Source organism: Lissotriton helveticus, chromosome 7, assembly GCF_964261635.1.
Source record: "Lissotriton helveticus chromosome 7, aLisHel1.1, whole genome shotgun sequence".
Classification (NCBI taxonomy): Eukaryota; Metazoa; Chordata; class Amphibia; order Caudata; family Salamandridae; genus Lissotriton; species Lissotriton helveticus.
Genome location: NC_136068.1, coordinates 1,282,213,101 through 1,282,230,850, shown reverse-complemented (window position 1 = coordinate 1,282,230,850; position 17,750 = coordinate 1,282,213,101). Strand labels below are relative to the sequence as shown.

General features: G+C 47.1%; 1 protein-coding gene across 7 annotated transcripts in view; it reads right to left on the bottom strand.

Moving 5' to 3' along the window:
* SLC25A19 (solute carrier family 25 member 19) overlaps positions 1 to 17,635 on the bottom strand; it is a 259,092-nt gene extending 241,457 nt beyond the window's left edge. The window contains exon 1 of one of the 7 annotated variants that reach the window (XM_078654515.1): positions 17,494 to 17,635. The gene's annotated coding sequence lies outside the window, so the exon portion shown is untranslated. Of the gene's footprint in view, positions 1 to 17,031 lie in introns of all 7 variants that reach the window. The other 6 variants (XM_078654519.1, XM_078654513.1, XM_078654517.1 and 3 more) reach the window with 6 other exon arrangements.
* Between the last annotated feature and the right edge of the window lie 115 nt (positions 17,636 to 17,750).

Sequence of the window (17,750 nt, the reverse complement as noted above, 5' to 3'; positions counted from 1 at the left end):
GTGTCCGACCGGAGCTCAGATGGTCGAGTGCTGATCCTGATGTAATCCTTGGTTTATTCATATTATCCTGCACCCCAATATCATAGACTGAGTGCCAGACGACCCTGTCCATGTCCTGATCGGGTTATCCTGAAAGATATCAACTCGTAACAGCTCGAAAAAGGCACAGAAAGCGCAGACCCGGCCACGGACAAAATGGCGGCGGTCTGAGCCCCGGGAGAAGATTACGGTGTACCTGGAGGGCCCACGAGTAGAGGGCTGCCTGCCCTCACATAGAGCGGAGCAATGGTGTGCAGGGGGCAAGGAGGTGGTGCCAATATCGGCTGGAGCACCCCACTGCGGGACTGACGACGGCACCTAGGGCCAAGGTGAAAAGCGCTGGGAGATCTGGAAAGCGAGCATAAGGACAAAACTCTAATCTGGAGCAGTGCAGAGTGTGGCACAGGAGCCCCACGGGCGCCTAGAGCTGTGGGAGGCATACCAAAACGCTCGGAAGGAGGGCCGCCAGAGCCTAAAGGGAGATTCGTGAGTGAGGCGGACAAGGAGCGATATATACTCAGATCATTACATATAAAGATAGTGCGAACACTGGGAAGTGTACTTAGTATGGAACAAAGAGGAAACTGAAGGGCTCAAACCGACGGAAGAACACTGGGAAATCCCATTGGTGGAAGAATATTGAGGCGACCTGTACGGTGGGAGACGCGCTGGTACAAACGGCCGGTGTATTGCATAGGCGAAGCAAAAGACACCCTGTATGCGCTCCTGTAGCTGGTCATCAGACGTAGCTCTAAAACAGAACCCTGCAACGAGGGGAAGACATTAATCACAGTGAGGTAGCGGTGTGTAGCACATCACGCAGCGACCGGAACAAAACTCACCCCAGAATCAAGTGTACAAGAGGGACTTGCAACCCAGAAGGCTCATTGGCACTGAATTGGCCACTCAGTGAAGGTGTCGTGAGAAACGAACAGCATATAAAGGTGGGAACCCCGGGGTCCTCCTGCCACGGTTTCTCAGCTGCCTACTCAAGCGACGGCCGCAGATAGCATGGGACAAAGACCCCAAACTACAGAGGCAGGGAAAAAATGGACAAATTTGCCAAACCGCTACAGGGACCGAACGCCTCCGCCGCGGGCCCGGCGGATCCCCCTGATAACAATGTTATCCTGCAGGCCATCCAGTCTTCCAGAGAGGTGCTAGAAGGCAACATTGCTGAGATTAAAATGTATGTTAACTTGCTCCGCCAGAACCTGAGGAATTTTCTGAGAAAGTCACACAAGCGGAGCACCGAGGATACCACCCATACATTGCGGGAAGAGGTCATGGCCCTGACGGTTGCCATGAAGGATGTCCTCAGGAGAGTCAATGATGCAGAAAACCGAGCTTGGCGAAACAATCTTCGCTTTCTTGGCTTTCCGGAGGCCATTGAAGGGGCAGATGCTGGTGCATACTTGCGTAAGTGGCTATTGGATTCATTCCCTGATGTCCACTTCTCACCATGCTTTATTATAGAGAGAGCACATAGAATACCAGGGACCAGACCCCTGACGCAAGGTTCCTTACCTACCAAGACAGGGACGACATTTTTAGGGCATTCCAGCAAAAAGGGTAATTCCGGATAGACTACGCGAGGATCATGGTATTCCCAGACTACTCCTGGGAGATACAGAAGCAACTCAAAATGTTTGACTATGTGAAAGACAAACTGCGGCAGCTGCAAATCACATACATGCTCCTCTTTACCGCCAAACTTAAGGTGATTTAATCAAGCCAAGACCCTATGCTTCAATACTCCGGAGGAGGCATGGCACTAGCTGGAGGAGCGGCCCCTGCCGAGAGCGCACGGAGACGTGCCACCGCGCTCTGGGAAAGCCCCGTCAATGCGCAGTAATAGAACCTGATTTCAACACCGTATAAGGAGAAATACTGAGACAGTCCCGAACACAACACTTAGATTGATGCCATACCGGAACAGGCGACTAGCAGGGGCCACACCACGAGAATCGGACTTGGAAAACATGCACCTCCTAGGCAGCTCAAGAGGAATAGAGAGGTCGAAGGAACTGGTCATGCGACATTCGGCGAACTGCACCGATCAGGACATCGTAACGGAATCAGAGGAAGACCATCCTTTGTTGCAAAATATTAATCTACTGGAATGTACAGGAGAGACTGGCACACTCAGAACCAACCCGTGGATGATGAAGTTGATGAGCAATAAATGGCCTGGAGAGCAGCAGGAATAGCGACCCGCTGAAGGACATCGCACACCACCCCACGTGTCCTGTTTCCCTTGTGGTACCCGATTTTCCTGCACTTGCTTCTCACTTTCTTCCTCTCTGTTTGCCCCTCCCCCTCCATTCCCCCCCTCTTTCCCACACTTCCCTATTCTTTTGTTTTGTTTTCTCTTTTCCCTTTTCATTTCAGGTTCGGACTGTTTGAACTGTTGTAATTCGCAGTGGACACTGCCGACGAACTAGCCAGGCTCTGAGTTTACCAGCTTGAGAGCCCAACCCCCAGATAGCCCAGTTGGGGCTAGTGAATTTGTGGGGAGGGGAGGGACAGGGAGAAGTTTAAGAAACTGGGTTTTGGGGGGTGGGCGATAGACCTCGCAAATCTGCTCACGACATAGTTGGGCCTGTTGACCCTGGGGACAGTCGGTTGGATACTGGGGAAGGGGGGGTGGGAGGCGAGGGGGGATTGGGGTTCCTCTACAGTTATGTGGCAAAACAATAAGACAGCAGACTTTATGACATTGCAGAAACAAAAGCAGTGAGGAGGAGGACTTGCTGATGAGCTGGACATATTGCACCACCGAGATTGCTACCCCAATTCAGGAATGTACTCGATCCTCTCCTGGAACGTGAACGGGATGGGAAATACGGTTAAGAGGTTAAGTTATGGCTGCATATTTTGAAAGATTGAAACCAGATGTTATTCTCCTCCAGGAGACTCACTTAAAAGGCACTCAATGTGGGTTCTTAGGTCGAGGTGCATATAAAACATTGGGCCACGCTGGATTCTATAGCAGGACCGGAGGCTTCTGATTATGCGGTCTCAATTTCTTTACTGAACTCACAGCAGCCAATAAAAGTAAAACTACACAATGAAAAAACATCATATCCCATGAGGCTTTGAACCACGCCTCCTAATTACAGCCAATAGCAACATCTCAAAGTATACAAAATAGAGAGGCACCATCCTGGCATCCTCTTTCTTAGCTGCTCCGCAGCCCAGATAAGTGTCTCTTTTTTGTCTACTTTGCACTACTGGTGTGATATTACCTGATGATTTAGCTATTATTGCCTTTCTAAATGTGTTTTGGGGATTGTATGCATTGTATCTTATTACGCGCTTTATAACTTGTGCAGCGCGATTGTTTTATCTCTCTGTACTGGAGCGCTGCTCCGCTTCTATTAGGACGCGTGCTCTCAGCCTCTTAATTTCCCCGTTTGACAAGCGCGCGTTGCACTTTAGGTTTTGATCCCTTTCAGCCCATTTTACAGATGCCACTAGCTTGCTGGCTTCACTCGAACGTGGCTCGCGATCGGGGGGTTTGGCCCCCCCATTGGGAGCGAGACGCACGCTGGAGCCCAGCTGGGCCTCCAACGTGCACCTGGGGAGCTCGCACGCGCCTCTGTGCGCGCGCTGCTCCTATTCTCTGCCGGATCGACGCCCTGCCCCAGGCTGAATCGGGGCGTCTAACGCAGCAAACTCAGGAGCCAGTGCGGGCCGTTTTGGGCACATATAAGGCATCGTTTCACTTCAGCAGACTTTAGTCATTAACCCTTGTCTGTCCAGGGCTCCTGGAAATTAATTTTTGGTGCCCCCATTCTGCTTGCAGCTAGGGATTATTCCCTCCATTAGTCCTAGATTGGACTTTCTATTGGTGACTTGTGAATTTGGTAGTATTGTTCTCGCTCCTGGGCCCCGGCATTGTCCCAACCGACGCCCTTCCTTGATTGTGGGCTGATAATTGTGCTTCCCTCTGGGGATTTCTTCTGATTGAATATTCATATTCACCTGGATCATGGCAGAATGCAAATTTTACCAGGAGGTTGCTGCGTGTGAGGAACAGGGTGATGATGAATACCACTACGATGAGTCCATGGAGGACATCATCATTGATAAGAAGTTGGATGCCAAACTACCTAAAGCCCTCTCCTCCGCTCTGTTGCCTATCGCACAGAAGTTAGAATTTCTAGTTCCCTCTGCCCCATCCCATCCTCCCGCGGGGTTGTCCTCAGTCCCAGCCCCTCTTCCTCCTTCAGAACCCCAGGATCTCCCCTGGTCTCATGTACATACATATTTGAAGCTCTGCAAGTCCAAGGAGCGGGCCCAAGATGGCACCCCAACCCTTCCCCTTCCCCCTCCACACTCTCTTCCCCTATTCCGATTCCTGATACCACTACAGATACAGACACGGACTCATCCCTGGAGTCTAGACCTCGCAAGTGCGCGAAGAAGCGTAAACTCTCTTCCTCTCCGGTCCAACCTTCCCCCTTCATGTTTGACCCCTCAGACATTGTCCACCCTCGGTCGGCTGACTGGATCCCTACCCCTGCAGTGGCAGACTACTTGCAAACTCACTTACGTAGGGGTTGTGATAAGGACATTAGGGCTAGTCTAAAATCGGAATGCCCCCGTCCAGACTTAGATCACAAGGTGGCGCTCACTCCAGACATAGACTCTTCTATGACCACCTTCTTAAAAAAGTACAAAAAAGACCCTAAGAATGTGATCGACCGCGCCCTCCGGGGTTGTCAAGATAAGGTTCTGGACCTTTCAGGCCCTCTAGCCAAAATTCTTCAGTTAGCCCTTCAGGCACAGGAGGCAGGGGTTGCTATTCACCCCGAAGTCCTGGCTGGTTGGGCGCAAAGGGCGATTTGTATGTTGGGAAACGCTAACTGCGCCTTGGCTACCGAACGGCGCAAGTCTGTATTGCTAAGAATTGATCCTCAATTGGTGGAGTTGGCCTCATCTGAACCGGGCCCTTTGGCGGAAGGACAACTTTTTGGCTAAAAGTTTGTAAAGGACATTGCAAAATTCGTGAGCACCTTCGCCTCCCTCGATAAATCACAATCCTCCCTTAAGAGAGTGTTTCATCAGGTCTCTGGTAGGGCCGGCCGTGGCAGAGGACGCTCGACCGGCCGCTACACCAACCCAAGTCCTCAGAGAGGCTTTGCCCCCAGACGCAAAGGTTACACCCAGGAGCCCGAGCAGGCCGGCTTCTACCCCTCCAAGTCTCGTGGTTACAGGGGGTCGCTTCAACATAGGTGTTAACCGTGGATACAAAAACTTCGACTCTCAGTCTTCTGGTAAGTCCTGTGTGCCCGTCGATTCCCCTAGGGGGCAGATTGTTGCATTTTGTTGTCAATTGGACAAGTCTCACCACAGATGTGTGGATCCTTCAGACTGTTCAGAGTTATCAGATAGAACTTCTGGATTCCCCGTCAGGTGACTCCCCCTCGTCTTCTCCTTTTTTCGCTTCAAGAACAGATTTTTATTGACTCCTCACTGCAAGAGCTTTTGGCCAAACGGGCTATTTCTGTAGAACCCTTCATCCGCGGAGGACTTTGCAGCAACGTCTTTTTGGTTCAAAAGAAGGGAGGAGGTCAGCGATTAGTCTTAAATTTAAGAGATTTCACCCCTTATGTAGTCTACAGGCATTTCAAGATGGAGTGTATCCATCTTCTGAGAGATCTCCTGCTGGAGCGGGACTGGATGGTCCGGATGGACCTGAAGGATGCCTATCTCACGGTACCAGTTTGCCCCTCAAATCGAAAATTCTTGCAGTTTCAATGGAAAGGGCAGTGGTACCGCTATCGCACTCTCCCCTTTGGCCTGTCATCAGCCCTGTGGATTTTCACCAAACTCCTGAGACCAGTAGTTTCCCGCCTTCGGGAAATGGGAGTGCGCCTTATTGTTTACCTGGACGATATTTTAATCCTGGCGCAAGATCAGACTCTTCTTACTCACTTAGAGTGGACAATGTCCCTATTACAGGATCTGGGCTTCGTCATAAAAATAAAGAAGTCAATGATAATCCCGAGTCAACAGATAGTATTCCTGGGCTTTCTAATAAATTCAGTTTCTGCCCAACTTCTCCTATCTTTGAGCAAGATAAGGTCTATCAGGAGGGAAATCAAGTCCACTCTGTCCAAACAGATGATGTCTTTGAGAGTTCTGGCAACAATTGTGGGCCTGTTGGCATCCTCTATCCAAGCCATTTTTCCAGGCCCCCTGCATTACCGGGCCCTTCAGCGACTCAAGATTTATTACATTCAGAAGAAATTCCATTACGACCATCTCATTCCCTTGTCCCCAGACGCTTGAGAAGAGTTTTGTTGGTGGCTGGAACATATGACAGCCTGGAACGGTCAAGCGATCTTTGGTGCAGCCCCAGACGTGATTGTCGAGTCCGACGCCAGCCGATGGGGCTGGGGCGCTTGATGTGGAGACTTTGCCACAGGCGGACGTTGGTCCGCAGACAATAAAGTTGCACATCAACTGCCTCAAACTTTTAGCCAGTTAATTTGCGATCAGGTCAATATCTCCTCTGAAGAGCAATTGTTGTATCCTCCTCCGGATGGACAATGTGTCAGCTGTGAGATATATCAATCGCCTAGGGGGCACAAAGTCCCGTATGTTGGTCAACATAGTGAAGGAGTTCTGGCACTTCTGCCTGGATCACAAAATCACGTCATAGCAGAATACCTTCCGGGAAAGCTCAATCATGTAGCGGATGGGACCTCCAGGTTCCTCAGGGACTACAGTGACTGGAGGCTTAACCCCACTCTGTTTGCGCAGATCATGAGTATGCGAGGCCCCGGCAGGATAGCTCTATTTGCCTCTCGCCTCACTGCTCAGCTCCCTTTGTTCTTCAGTTGGAGACGCGGATGCGTTTCTTCACCATTAGGGGCAGCAGAGGAACTATGTGTTTCCTCAGTTTGCCTTGATCCCGAGAGTGGCAGCCTTTGTCCGTCGACAGACGGCCTCAATAGTGTTGGTGACACCTTTGCAAAAGACAATTCAACAAAGGAGAGGGACAGGTAGGGATATATTTAATGGGGTCCAGTGTACATGCCCAGAGACTATGAAAACAATACACGGTGCGCTGTTCCCCAAAGGTGAAAGAAAGGAATGAACCGCACGACGAAAGGGGCCCCAACAAGAGAAGAAAGGGAGGAGAATCCTCCCTTTCGGGACTAAAACCCTCACACACCCAGCAAGCTAGGTGTCATGCTTCATCATCTGGGTTTTTCTCCTCGTCAAACTGGCGGTGCAATGTCTGACGGGCACCCTTAAAGGGGCTCTTTATCGGAGTTCTTTTGTCCCTGCCAGTTGGTGATGTGGGTGTGAGGGCCCTAGGGGGAAGTGTAGTACAAGGGACGTTGAGGCTACATTCCTTTACACAGTAGGGTGAGATCCAGTTTCCGGTTGTTTCTTACCATCAAAATGTACCTTTTTTATACATTCATTTATAGACTCCTTTGGGGCCCCTTTCGTTGTGCGGTTCATCCCTTTCTTTCACCTTTGGGGAACAGCGTACCTTTGTGGAAGACTCAGTCGTGGTTTCCCACACTATTGGAGTTGTGTGTGGATCTTCCATTTCAACTCCCGATATTCCCGACGCTTCTCCAGGACCCAGGTGAGCTTGTCACCCACTGGTCCTGCAGAACTAACTAACTCTGATGGCGTGGACACTCTCAGGAGACATGAGAGCATTACAGGCCTTTCGCAGGCAGCTGCCGGCTTCATACAACAGGCTTGGGCTCCATCCACCCGAAAGCGATACTCAGCTTCCTGGAAGAGATGGGTGGGTCGGTGCTTTCAACGGCAGGTGGATCCCGTGGGATCAGATGTGACTGAGATTTTAAACTCCTTTCTGAGTGTGCGGAATCAGGCCTTGCCTACAAATCGGTTAACAACTTCAGGTCCGCAATCTCAGCAGGCCACGATCATATTGATAGCAAACCTGTGGGGATGCATCCCCTGGTATGTAAATTGCTTAAAGGTGTCAGGGTGGCTAATCCCACTCGTCCCAGGTATTCAACCCTATGGGATGTTTCTAAGGTCCTCTCCCTACTTGAATCTTGGCCGAATAATACAGACCTTTCCTTGAAACAGTTATCTGCCAAGCTCACCATGTTGCTATGTCTAATCTCCTGTCGCAGAGTGTCTGATGGACGAACTTTGGATCTAGCAGGCAGAATGTTTTCTCCACAGGGTGTTTCTTTCGTAATCATGAGACTGACAAAAACGATGTCACGTTCTGTGGAGTATCCTTCTTTCCTCATAATAATAAATTATATGTTTTGCAATGTTTGAAATGTTATGAGGAACGCACTCTTGCACATAGGTCTGATCAGTTGGGTCAGTTGTTAATATCAATTCAAATGCCTTTCAAACTGGTCTCTGTTGCCACCTTAGCTAGGTGGGTCAGATGGGTGTTGTCAGAAGCAGGTATTGATATCTCAGCATATGGTGACCATTCTGCGAGAGGAGCTATGGCCTCCAAGGCTTACATTTTGGGATCTCGTTTAGAAGATATCCTGAAGGCAGCTGACTGGTCTACAGATTCTATGTTTAAAGTTTTTTATTACAAGCCTATATCTCATGTTTCTTCTGTTGTTATTGATGAGCTTTGAACCAGCATAATCAGAAGCCTCCGGTCCTGCTATAGAATTCAAAATATTCCAGCTATTGCAACAAGAATTTTAGATTCTATTAAGGACACGGAGGCGAGGATTATCCCACCCGTTGGGACAGTTTATTTCAACTGTTAAGTTGTTTGATGGTTATGTTCATAACAGTATTAAGTGCCCACCCTATGAGAATCAGATTTGTGGGTTCCCCTTCTCAACCTTGTTTCTATTTTTAGGAAATGATTCTCACAAGAACTGAATAGCTACTCTGAATTGAAGATGGATCACCCTCGTGTGAGAAGCTGGTGACCTCGGGACGTGTGGATTATATTCTCCGTTGAGAATGGAAAAGAACTGTTTGCCTCTCCGTTGAGAGTTGGGACTTTGTTTTTTGGTTCGTACTTATGTACTGGTTTTTCGCAAAGAAAGAGGAAGCCAGGATGGTGCCTCTCTATTTTGTATACTTTGAGATGTTGCTATTGGCTGTATTGAGGAGGCGTGGTTCAAAGCCTCATGATGTTTTTTCATTGTGTAGTTTTACTTTTATTGGCTGCTGTGAGTTCAGTTAAGAAATTGAGACAGCATAATCCTCGGCTCCGTGTCCTTAATAGAATCTAAAATTCTTGTTGCGATAGCTGGAAATTTTTGAATTCTCCACCGGGGTAAGGGGTGTGGCAATACTCATCAGGAAAAACCCACCCTTCTGACTAGAACGCACTTGGACAGATCCCAACGGTACATATGTAGCAATCAAAGGAGTGTGGAACAGAAGATACATTACCTTTACTAGTGTATACGCACCACCCATGCTCCAAAGGCAAACAATGGAGAAGCTTGCAGCAATTTTATTGGAGGCGGGCTCCGACACACATTATTGGGGGCGACTATAATGAAGTGATGGACCCCACAAGTGACCGTACGACTGTCCCTACGGGAGATCCCAAAGAGATGCCGCTCAAACAGTTTGCAGATACATTAACACTCGCAGACATATGGCGTAGGCAGTATCCCCAGACTAGAGTTTATTCCTTTTATTCAGAGGCCCACAAACAATTTTCAAGGATAGATTACAAATTTGCCACAGTGGGTGAACTAGGGGAGATAAACAAGGTAGAATATTTGGTAAGGGGCCTCTCGGATCACTCGCCCTTGTGGCTCACAGTGGGTACCTGTACACAACGACAGAACAGGGAATGGAAACTGAACCCATGGGAACTAAAAGACTCTCAGGTTGCTAGGGAACTCAGGGTAGACACAGAGTTGTATTGTAGAGAGAATGTGGGGTCGGTAGACTCCGCCATTACACTATGGGAGGCATACAAACCCGTACTACGGGATAGGGCCCAAAACATTATAGCCGACAATAAAAGTGAAGAGGAGATCACTGGGCTGGAATCCTGATTAATGCAGCTCGAATCACAGACAAGTACAGGCAATAATCCCTCCCCGCTACGCAGCCTACAACTCCTTAGACAGGAATATTTCGCACTGGCCAATAAAGACGCACAGCACGCGATACAAGCCATGCACCGGGGTCTGTACGACGCAGGCGACAAGACAGGTTGATTGCTAGCATGGCTTAGCAAAAAAGAGCTTGACAGTAGATGAGTTTCACAGATACAGGCAGAGGACAAACAAACTCATCTGACCCCACTCACAATAGCCAACGCCTTTGCAGACTACTACGAGACCTTTTACATGCAACATGAATTGGCTGTCTCAGATCCAGGTATATCTTTAGGCAATATAACTCCCCAAATTAGCAGATAGCCAGTCAAAGACATTAGACGATAAGATTACAAGAGAAGAAATAATGGCAGCCATTGGCCAGTTGAAAACTGGAAAGGCCCCATGGTCTAATGGGCTCCCTCCAGAATTCTTTAAGCAACACGCGACGCTCTTTGGCCCAAGCCTCCTCCAATTCTACTTGGAGGCACATGAGATGGGAAGCCTCCTCAGAGACTTGCGGACAGCCATAATCGCAGTAATCCCCAAAAAAGACAAGACCAACACAGGCGTGTAGCTCGTATCACCCTATCTCCCTTATAAACATGGAGACTAGGATACTAGCCTGAATATTTGCAAACAGGCTCGCAGCTGTAATTGCTGGTCTCATCTATAGAGACCAGCCCGGCTTTATGCCCAAAAGGTCGACGAGGTTCAACCTGAGGAGAAAGCATAATTGGTTGGAGGTGGTGAAGAGAAGATCCACACCTCGTCCTGTCCCTTGATGCCGAAAAGGCATTTGACACTGTCCACTTCACATGTCTGCTTTGGAGGAGTTCGGATTTGGTCCGGTATTCAGGCGTTGGATCGCCTTACTCTATGAAAGACCCATGGCGAGGGTTAGAGTCAACAGGGTAGTGTCACGGGAATTCCCAATAGGTAGGGGCACTGGACAGGGATGTCCACTATCCCCCCTGCTTTTTGCTCTGGTGCTGAAACCACTTGCCTGTGTGATCCAAATGAACCCGGACATAACGGGATTTCGGAGTGGAGAGAATGATGAGACTGACAAACGCATATGCTGATGACATATTAATGTACGTCACAAATCCGGAAACGACACTCCCTAAAATCATGGACAGTTGTGAAACGTATGGCACACATGCGGGGTATAAAATCAACTGGGGAAAATTGTACTCATACCCAGCAGACAAGAGAGGTGGCTATACTGTTGGCCCAAGCCAACTACAGCCAACTACAGTTGGCACGAGAGGGCATAAAGTATCTAGGGATCTATGTCACAACGAATATGACAATGACGCTGGATCACAATCTCTATAGGGTGCTCAGGGAATTTCGTGCAGACGTGGAGAGATGGAGGACCTTACCGCTGACATTGCTAGGCAGGGCAGTACTATACAAAATGATAGTGCTCCCGAAATTCCTTTACGTACTGCAAAACACCTATCAGCTAATACCAGCTGAGGTGTTCAATAAAATTGATAACATGCTACAGACATTTCTTTGGGACGGGAGACCACCGAGGATAGCACTGGCGGCGTTACAACACAACCAATATAATGGCGGTATCTCCCCACCAGACCTTCTGGCATATTATTGGGCAGTCCATCTAGTTGTTGTGAACGAATGGCAACCCGTAGAGAGAGATCACCCCACATACGCACTTGAACGCACACAGTTTACCAAGCGCACATACCCGCTTTACATATATGGGGGGGAAGGGCGCTGCACAGCTCCTAACAGCGACACGGATCGTTGTAGCAGTATGCAAACAGGCTGAACGACAGATGAAATGGAATGGCCTGGTCACCAGAGAAACCCCGTTTTGGGTGGAGAACTGGCTTCAGGAAATTACTAAATTGCAAGGTTTCCGACAGAGGGACCTGCTAAGCATTTCACAACTTAAGAACATATTATACCGTAAAGAGCTGGTCACTTTCTCACCCCTTCAGGCGGAGTATGATATGAACACAACTCTAAAACTACCGGAAGCTGGCCCATGCATGGCGGGCGCAACACATAGACACCACTGACATCCCCGAATACGCACCTTTAAAGGGACGACTCCTGATGGGGGAGTTAGAGGAAAAGGCGGTTTCTTGGACATATAGAACAATAATTAATAATAAGCCAGACACATTGCAGAAACTGCGGACAAAATGGGAGTCAGAATTGGGAGAGATGGAGGACTTAGTTTGGGAAATGGCGTTGATGTATCCCCGAGAGGTGACCATTAAGTCACGGCTTAGAGTGATTCAATTCAAACATCTGCATAGAGCATACTATGACTGAGCGCGACTGCATCACATACGACGGGCAGAAACACCTGATTGTTTGCGCTGCAGGGCGTCAGAGGGTACATTCTTTCACACGGTGTGGGAATGTTCAGAGATTCAACTGTACTGGGCTACCCTGTTGGAGGAGCTGGGTACTATTCTGGGAGCAACAATTCCGCTTAATCCCCAGTTTGTTCTGCTAGGTATATCCACCAAAATTGACCTCCCCAAACCAAAGTTAACCCCACTTCAACTAGGATTAGTGGTGGCGAAACGCGACCTGGCTAAGGCATGGGGGGCTGTGACGAGTCTGTCTCTGGTTGAATGGAAAAAGAGTATGGATATGTACATGTTGTGGGAGAAGACGACTTATGAAGCACAGGGCTGTCCCAAAAAGTTCTGGAAAATATGGACACCATGGCTCACACACTATGGACTCTCGCTCTGTGATTCAACAATGATCTCCTACGGTGAGTGTACCGGTGGAGGGAAAAGAAGGGGCCCACAATGATGTGCTGATGTATGATACCGTTCTTTGATTGTCCACCACTGCTATTCGAATATGATGCAGACATCAAATTGAATATACTATTACATTTTGCTGCTGAACAATGTCTTTGTAATGCAATTAAGAAAATGCCAATAAACATATTTAAAAAAAAGACATAGTAATAATGAAGGATGCAAGCCCTCTGGAGTGGGGTGCAACGTTAGGAGACAGGGAAGCGCAAGGAAGATAGCCACTTCAGGACAAGGCAAAATCTGCAAACTAGAATGGGTTGTCCGCGATTTTAGGAATGCTCTGCTGGATCAGCATGCGCTCATCAGGACGGACAACACAACAGCCCTGATGTAGGCGAACAGAGTGGTAGAAACAACCTCTGCCACTCTCAGTCTTGTTGCCTGAAGATTGGAAAGTGGGCAGAGAGGCATCTTCTTTTATTGAAGGCAACTCATATCATGGAAGAGGACACAGTGGTGGCCGACAGACTGAGCAGGCTATTTTCATCTTCACAGAAACTCTCTCTCTCTTACCTCTGGTATTCTACCTGATATGCCAGAGGTTCAGGAGCCTTTTGTGGCCTTTTTTTGCTTCCGGAAAGGATACTCAGGGTTGTACAGTTCATACTTGCTCAGTAAGACTGTGGATTTGTTGGACAACATAAACGTTAAAACTGCGTAAAACGGAGTCAGGACTTAGCCAGGCTGGAATTCAGCAAAAGGCTCCTCTAACTAAACAAAGGAGTGATGTTGTTTGCATAATGAACTTCACCTATGTTGCCATGCCGAAGTCCCAGTTAGAACGCCATTAATGATTCTATCCTGACAGAGCTGTCGCTGATTGAACAAAAACAAACAACAACTAAAGTGAACTTTAGCTTTTGCACAGAATGTTCAAGGCTCTGATAATATGCCTATGAAATGTGTGTCAAGTGTCAACGTTCAAGAAAAGATGTCATCTTTAAACATGAGCATCTAAATGGTTGTGTACCCGCCCGGGCCTTATGTGACCACATAACACCAACTTCAGGAATTCTTCTCCTGATATCGGTATCCAAAAGCAAGGGGGGCAGATGTCCTGTCGTCCCCTAGACTTTCTTGCCTTCTATATGCTTTCCGACCTAGCCCTCTCATACGGCATCTTCCTGCAAGGATCCAGATGGAAAGGATAGAAATTGTGGTGGTACTATCTTTCTGGCTGAGAAGATCTTGGTTTTCCCTCCTGAAGACTATGACAGTTATTTCTTACTGGAGAATCCCATTGGCTCCTTTCCCACTCAGATCAGTGGCATGCTTGCCTCTTCCGAAATTGTCTCCGTCAGCCTGGAGGTTGAAAAGATTGGGCTTCATAGAAGATGGGTCCCTCAGCACCTAGCTAAGATTATTCAGGGGTCCAGACGTCCATCTACAATAAAATTCTACTCCAAACATTTGAGAAGTGTTTTTAATTTGGTGTGCTGATAAACCTCTCTCATCTCTACAGTGTGATATTTCTTCTTTTTTGCAGTTCTTGCTGGATGGGTTTCAAATGTGAATGGCAGAAACTACAGTCAGAGCGCACTGGGCTTCAATAAAAGCTTTTATAGAAACATGGGCTGATGCCAGCAGTAACTTTGATTTGGTATTTAGACTTTGAAACGTTTTTTTCTAGACAGGTATCTAGACCTGTTCCACCTTGAGACCTGCCCTTAGTCCTTAAGGCTTTTCAGCGTGTTCCCTCTGAGCCACTGATTTCAATTGACTTGAATGTTTTAACTTTTAAGGTGGCATTCCTAGTTGCTATTACTTTCACTAAGAGCATTGGTGATCTGGGTGCATTTTCATTTACTCCCCTTTCCTAAAGGTTTTTCATGATATTGTATTGTTCAAGCCCCATCCAGCTTTTGTTCCCAAGATATCATCCAAGTTGCACAGGGACCAGGAGATTTCTTACCTGTGTTTTTCTTTCTCCATCGTCAAGGAGACAGGTACATTTTCATTCGTTGGATGTTAAGAGGGCTGTTGAGATATACCTCCAGAGGTCTGAGGGGCATAGGAAATCTGAAAATGTTTGTCATATTTGGTGGGGTTAATAAGGGCACAAAGTTTCTAATGTGACCTTAAGTAGATGGATTAGGTTATCTTGTTCTCTGTCTAATGCAGTGGTCTTCAAACGTTTTAATGCTGTGCCCCCCCCCAGTTAAAAAAAAAAGTCACCACCTCTCCCTTAAAACTTTTCACAATGTTTATATTAAACTGCCAATGTTTAAAAATGTCTCGAACATATTTAAACATTGCAGTTAAGTTTTGTTTCAGTTTTAAAAATGCAATCAAATACATGATTGCCAAACATACTATTCTGGTCAGGCAGGCCTAACTAATGTAAAAGTATCAACAGTGTGATTATTAGAATGAGGATGGGAGTTTTGAAGAATATTTAGAGTCCCTTCCCTTTTGAGACCTACTTCCAGCCATAATATAAATGACCAAAAGATTTTATTGGTGGCCAATTACAGAGCAGCTTTTCGCCCCTCATTTTTTCCACTGAAAACAAAGCACTGTAATGAGCATAAATGCTACTTTTGGCCAGAGCCTGCCTGCTTCACCCACCCGAAATCACTTTAAGACACCTGGTCTAATGTTTCTTTACCAGAATGTATACAGGGCCGGTCCACCAGAGGAGTGGCTGCCTCCTGGGCTGAAGCACAAGGAGTTGCCCTGTCAGAGATATGTAGGGCAGCTACTTGGGCCTCAGCTGAAAATTTGGTGAAACACTATCGTCTTTAGAGGGTTTTGGAGGGTAAATCTTTTGGGGAAAATGTGTTGAATTCATTATTTTCCGTATCATTTAATTTCTTGATTCTTACACGGGTTGAAATGTATTGAGCAGGTTTGGTGTCTTGTATTTTCAATTTTAAGAATTTGATTGGTCGTGAAGGCCATGTTTTGCTTGAGTAAGCTTCAAAAGTAATGACTAGGGCGAGGACATGAGACATAAGGATAATGCCCAGTTACTTACTGGTAAATCTCATTATCCTTAGTCCCTATTGTCCTTGTCACAGTCATTACAACCCATCCTACCAACCCCGACAGCTGGCCTTCAAGGGGCTTGGTATATTCAGGAAGTGATGTGGGTAAGATACGAGTTATACTACCCTAGGATGGGTGGGATTATCCAACTACTTTCTGGTTCTTTTTTCTCTCCAGGTCAGGGTGAAGTTCACTTCAAAAGTAAGAACTGTGACGAGGACAACAGGGGCTAAGGATAATAAGATTTACCCGTAAGTAACCAGTCATTCGCAACCACTAACCGAACCAAACTCACCTCAAGCATACATGGCAACATTTAGGAACAGCCAGAAACAGGATTGAAAGAAAAAAATGGGGAGAAGGGTGTCATTTCCCCATTGACTTGCACTGGAGGATGTTTTGGCTGAAGAAAAAAAAACGAATATAGCAACATATTTTTCTTAAAAACACGTACATTCCTCGAAAATCTAAAGTACTGACATGCAGATTTAACTCGGTTTGGTAGCACAGCATGTTGCACAGAAATAAGCAAAATCACCTAAAGCTGGTAGTTTTAGCCGAAATTAAGCATGACAGTGGAACCCCTATAGCAAATCGCACCTATCCGGTTATCCACAAGATCCTTATAATAGAGGCAATGACCATGTATAGGTCAACGTGCACACAGTTTAAGCACCCACTGCCAAGGTGAAGTCCCAACAGGACTATACAAATGTATACAAAAACCAACCGGTACACCAATTTTTGTTTAAGCTGTTCATTTTAGCCCTTATCTATGCATACGTCAAATTGCATAAGGCACTTTTAAATATGTTCTAGGGCTGTGTTAATGACCCCTGACTAATAATTAAAGTAAAAAAAGACAGAAGATTCATGTTACAAATGAATACATAAGATTTTTTGCAAAGTCCTAGTAGTATCATGTCCGGGATTTGCAGACTCTTAAAACAACAACAAACGGCCGGTATTTTTCACTTGGAAAGGTGGTAACCCTAGGGAGAGGAGTTACATGCACTTATTTTACCGAAATTGAAACTCTGTCACTTTACGCTACATTTACGTTGGTCTACAAGAAACTGCAGTCACACTGGTCCCGAAAACAATACTCAACTGTGAAAATAACTTACGCAACTGTGCTGGGGAAGTACTCGCTCTTACTTCTAGCGAAGGTAGCGGGGAGCGTTCAAAAATCTCCCAGAGCAACACTCACACGTGACGTGCCCATGGGCGCAGTAGCGCACACGTATGCAGGGGCGACTCTAATATTTAAAGTCCTCAGCACACCCGCTCACCTCCACTCGTGCTTTCTCCGTAAACTTTTATTCACATAGGCTTGCCGTATTGAGTCCACCGTAGTAGTAACATGCGGCCTTTCTGGCATCAATCAGCACTCCCAGCCTGCGAAGGCTCGGCAGGTCGCGGCACCAATCAGTCGTGTTTGTTGTAACGAGCGAAGACGACGTTGGTTGACGGAAGGGATTACAATGTGATTGTACCCCTGGGTGCTTGAGGGTTCTCAGTACCCCAGGGGTACCAGTTCAATGTCTGACAACGATATTCGCTTTGGGCCCTATGGACGTTGTCCTTACCAGTATAATTAAAGGTCTTTCCAATAGCCACGCAAAGAGTACAGTCACGACCTTGTTGGAAGGTACGGCACACCCTCTGCGTGTGATATTTAAAAAGTTAAGAAACAGCAGAAAGCGGGGAAAAGGGTGGCCATCTTAGAATGGAGGCGTTGGGAAGGCGGCCGTGTTAATATAGTGGGAGTTTGTATACGAGATTGTTTACCACGTAGAAACATTTACAGAAATATGCTCCAGTTGGCACAGATATCCAAGCTTTA